The 5508-nt window shown below is 34.9% G+C and overlaps 1 pseudogene; it reads left to right on the top strand.

Moving 5' to 3' along the window:
- The first annotated feature begins 1557 nt into the window (after nucleotides 1-1557).
- LOC123954783 lies at nucleotides 1558-1653 on the top strand (annotated as a pseudogene).
- The last annotated feature ends 3855 nt before the right edge of the window (nucleotides 1654-5508 follow it).

A 5508-nucleotide genomic window follows, 5' to 3' on the forward strand; every position in this document is an offset into this window, starting at 1 on the left:
ACTGGACTGAAGGCAGCTGCAGCTCAGCCACAATAGCAGGGTGCACACAGCACACATAGGAAACACTTCTGAAGTGACAAGTTTCAGAGAACAAGGAACATTGCACTACAGAGAACTGCAGGACCTTGTCTTCATAACACCACTATTTTCAAGAGCAGGAGAAATAGCTGACACTCCTAACATATAGAAACAGACACAAAGAGTTAGACAAAATGAAGAAAAGGAGGAATATGTCCCAAATAAAAGAAAAGGACAAAAATCACAGCAAGAGATCTAAAAATATCACAGTAAGAGACCTGCATGAAATGAAGGTAAGCAATATGCCTGATGGAGAATTTAAAGTAACAGTCGTAAAGAGAAAAGAGTGGAGAACCTCAGTGAGACTCTTAACAAAGAGATAGAAAATATAAAAAAGAACCAATCAGAGATAAAGAACTCTATACCTGAAATTAAAAATACAGTAGACAGAATAAATAGACTAGAGGAAGTAAAAGAAAGAAAAATCAGCGACCTAGAGGACAGAGTAATGGAAAGCAATCAAGCTGAATGGGAGATACAATAATAATAATAATAGTAATAATAATAATAATAATAATAATTTAAAATGAGAGTTAAGAGAACTCAGTGACACCATCAAGCATAATATTTGCATTGCAAGGATCCCAGGAGAAAAGAGGGAAAGGGGGAAGAAAAATTATTTGAAGAAATAGTAGCTGACAACTTCCTGAATCTGTAGAAGGAAACAGAAATCGAGATGCAAGAGGCCCAAAGAGCCACACCAAAATCAACCCAAGGAGGTCCAGACCATAGTAGTATGGTCCAGACACATAGTAATTTAAATGGCAAAAAAACGTGGTCGAGAATTTTAAAAGCAGCAAGAGAAATCAGTTACATACAAGGGAAACTCCAAAAGGCTATCAGCTGATGTTTCAGCAGAAACTTTGCAGACCAGATGAAAATGGCATATTTTTAAAATCCTAAAAGAAAACAAAAACCCTGCAACCAAGAATACTGTATCCAGCAAGGATCACATTCAGAATAGGAGAGATAAAAGTTTACCCAAACAAAAGTTAAAGGAAATCATGACTGCTAAAAACATCCCTACAGGAAACATTAAAGGGGATGCTGAGTGGAAAGGAAAGACCATAAGTAGGGGTAAGAAAAGTAAAAAGCAGAAAAGAAGTAAGATTAAGTATTTCTTTAAAATTCAGTCAGGGGATTCACAAAAGGATGTTAAGTATGACACCAAATACCCAAAGCATGTAGGGGAGAGGAATGAAGATTGTGTTAAAATGTGAGCAACCATCAACTTAATATAGACTGCTATGTGCATAAGATGTTCTCTACAAACTAATGGCAACCACAAATCAAAAGCCAGTCATAGAGTGATTACCAGAGAAAGGTGGGGGTGGAGAATGGGTTAAATAGATGAAGGGGATTAATTTAAATTCCAGTTAACTAAACTCCAGTTTTAACTGGAATTTAAATTAAAACTCCAGTTAAAACTGGAGTTTAATTAACTGGAATTTAAATTAAAACTTAAAAATATAAAAAATAGTGCTCACTTTGGCAGTACATCTACTAATGACACAGAGGTTAGCATGACCCCTGCTCAAGGATGACATGCAGATTCATGAAGCATTTCATACTTCAAAAATAAAGATAAATAAAAGTATAATTTATTTTGATAACTTTCAAATATTAAAAAAAAACTAGTCAGGTATGTAAAGAATAAAGATAAAGGAATCCAAAAAAAAAAAAAAAAAAGATAAAGGAATCCAAGTAATCACTAAAGAAAGCCAGCAAACCAAGAGAGAAGAAAGCAAGAGAAGGAACAGAAAAGAACTACGAAACAATCATAAAATGTTATTAAATAACAAAATGGCAATAGGTATGGTCCTATCAATAATTACTTTGAATATAAACAGACTAAACGCTCCAATCAAAAGACATAAGGTGGCAGAATGGATAAAAAGCAAGACACATCTATGTGCTATCTACAAGAGACTCATTTCAGACCTAAAGACACATGTGGGTTGAAAGTGAAGGAATGGGAAAGCATTTATCATGCAAATGGAAATAAAAAGAAAGCCAGGGTAGCAATACTTATATTGGGCAAAATAGCCTTTGAAACAGACTGTAACAAGAGACAAAGAAGGACATTCCATAACCATTAAGGGAAAAATTCAACAAGAAGATATAACAATTGTAAATATTTATGCTCCCAACATGGGAATACCCAAATACATAGAGCAGACATTAACAAAGGAAGAAATCGGTAATAATACAGTAATAATAGAGGACTATAACACCCCACTTACATTAAGGGATAGATCATCCAAACAGAAAATAAACAAGAGACCAGTGGCTTTGAGTAACACATTGGACCAGATGGATCTAACAGATATATTCAGAACCTTCCATCCAAAAACAGCAGAATACACATTCTTTTCAAGTACACATGGAACATTTTCCAGAATACACATTCTTTTCAAGTACACATGGAACATTTTCCACTGTTAGGCCACAAACAAGTATCTTTAACTTCATAAATCTTATCTTCTCTAATATCTGGTAGTTACTTTAGGGTTTATATTATGCATCTTTAACTTACTACGATCTACCTTCAAGTGATGTATCACTTCACTTATAGTATTAGAAACTTATAATACTTTACTTACATTTCTCCCCTCCTAGACTTTATCATCCACTTTATTCATTTGTTATAAACCCTACGATGCAATGTTATTACTTTTGTTAAGCCATCAATTATTTTTAAAGGAACTTAAATAGACAAAATATATATTTTACCCATGTAGTTAGTTACCATTTCTGGTGCCTTTCATTTCTTTGTGTAGATTCAGATTTATTCTGACATCATTTCCCTTTCGCTGGAAGGATAGCTTCTGACATTTTTTTTTGTAGTGCAGTTCTGATGAAGATGAATTCTTTCAGCTTTTGTATGTCTGAAAATATCTTTATTTTGCCTACATTTTTTAGGAGATATTTTCACTGGGTATAGAATTTAAAGTAGTTTCTTCTTTCAGTACTTTAAGGATATTGCTCCCTATCTTCTTGCTTATGCTGTTTCCAGTGAGAATTCTTATTCTTACCTTTGTCTGTCTCTACATAACTCCCCTGACCTCCTTCTCCAGCTGCCTTTAAGAGTTTCTCATCACTGTAAAATTATTTTTTTTCGTTTTTTTAGTTTTTTGTAGTTTTCTTCATGTTTTGTAGGCTTGCGATTCATTGAATTCCTTGGATTTTTGGAGTTATGGATTTGCAAAAAAACTAAGGAAAATTTCAGCCATGAAATCAAATATTTTTGACCTCTCGTTCTCTTCTCTCCTATGAAGACTACATTTTTATGTATGTTAGGCTGATTGAAGTTATCCTGCAGTTCACAAAATTTCCCTTCTTCCTTCTTCCTCCTCCCCCTCCCCCAACCCTCCCTCTCCTCCTTCTCCTTCTACTTCTTCTCTGCCATTAATACCATCCAGTGCATTTTCATTTCAGACATCATAGTTTTCATTTCTAGAAGTTTGATTTAGGTACTTTTTAAAAATATATATCTTACATTTCTATTTAAAAATTTGAACATAGAGAGGACAATTATAATAATTGTTTTAATAGCTTTGCTTATTCTAACATCTGTGACAGCTGTTGGTGGTTTGGTTTCATGATTATTTTTTTTATTGTGAATTGTATTTTCATGCTTCATTGCCTGGTGACCTTTGTTTTAATACCAGATGTTGAATTTTACCTTGTTGAGTTCTAGGTATTTTTGTTGTTGTTCTACTGTTGTACTCTTAGTATTCTTAAGGTTTGCTCCGGGATATAGTTAAATTTCTTAGAAAAAATCTGATCCTTTCAAGTCTTATTTTTATGATTCTAGTGAGTCCAGGGTAGTGCTTAGTCTGGGGCTAATTACTTCCCATTACTGAGGCAAGGCTTTTCTGAGTATTCTGCTCAATACTCTGTGAATTATGAGTTTTTCCAGTCTGGCTGGTGAGAATAGGCACTGTTCCCAGCTCGGTGGCAGTGCCAGCCACTGTTCTCCAATCCTGCCAGATAGTTTTATTCCCTTAGTCTTAGGCAGTTCCTCTCCTCCTGTGCTGGTAAATACTTTTCTGCTAAATACTCAAGGGTGACCCTCTCACATCTCTAGGGTTCTCTCTCTGTCCTAAGCACTTTAGCCACCTTGACCTTCCTATGACTCTCAGCTGTGACTCCTCAACTCAGGGAGACTGCTAGTCTCTGCCTGGATTCCCTCTCCCTACACTGCAGCATGAAAACTCTTAAGGCAGTAAGCTGGACAAAAGAGCTCATGTTATTTTGTTCTTGTCTCTCAGGTTAATAATGTTTATTATTGCCCAGTGTCCAATATCTTTAAACGTGTTGTTTCATATATTGTGTCTTGGTTTGTTTGTTTATTTGAGTCAGGAGTGTAAAATCCTATTTTTATACTCTTATTAATCCATCTTGAGTGGAAGAAAATGTCCTTTCCTTTATTTTCTTAATTTGAGATTTTAAGTAATTTCCATAAATATTATGTGCATTCTTCAGTTCTTTCTTTCTTTCTTTTCTTTTTTATTTAAAGTAGGTTCCATAAAGTAGGCTCCTCAGCATGAACCCCAGTGCAGGGCTTGAACCCATGACCCTGAGATAAAGACCTGAGCTGATATCAAGAGTCAGACACTTAACCCACTGAACCACACAGGCACCCCTTGGATTCTTTCTTTGACAGTGTTCTTCCTTCTGTTTTCTCTGTTCTCTCTGAAATTTGTCTTTGGATGTTAAATTTTTCTGGACTAACCCCTAATTTCTATGTTTTTTTTTAAATTGAAGTGTAGCTGACATACAATATTATTTTAGTTTCAGGTATACAACATAGGGATTTGACAGTTATATACATTACAAAATGCTTACCATGGTCAGTGTAGTTACCATCTGTCACCATACAAAGTTATTCCCTATGCTGTATTTCTTATTCCCATGACGTACATACTTTATGACTGGAAGTTTGTACCTCTTAATCCCCTTCACCTATTTTACCCACTCCCCACCCCTGCCAGTTTGTTCTTTGTTTATGAATCTGTTTCTGTTTCTGTGTGTTTTGTATTTTTAGATTTCACATATAAGAAAATCATGTTAATTGTCTTTCTCTATCTGATTTATTTCACTTAGCATATAGGTTGCTTCTGTATCTTGGCCATTGTAAATAATGCTGCAACGAGCATAGGAGAGCATATATCTCTTTGAATTGGTGTTTTTGTTTCCTTTGGGTAAGTATCCATAAGTGAGAATGCCTGGCTGGCTCATTTGGTAGAGTATGTGACTCTTGATCTCGGGGTCTTGAGTTCGAGCCTCACGTTGGATGTAGAGATTACTCAAATAAATAAATCTTTTAAAAAATATATGTAAGTGGAATTGCTTGATTATATTTCTGTTTTCTATTTTTTAAGGACCCTTCATACTGTTTTCCATAGTTGCTGTACCAATTTACAT

The sequence above is a fragment of the Meles meles genome, chromosome 12, assembly GCF_922984935.1.
Source record: "Meles meles chromosome 12, mMelMel3.1 paternal haplotype, whole genome shotgun sequence".
In the NCBI taxonomy this organism is placed as follows: domain Eukaryota; kingdom Metazoa; phylum Chordata; class Mammalia; order Carnivora; family Mustelidae; genus Meles; species Meles meles.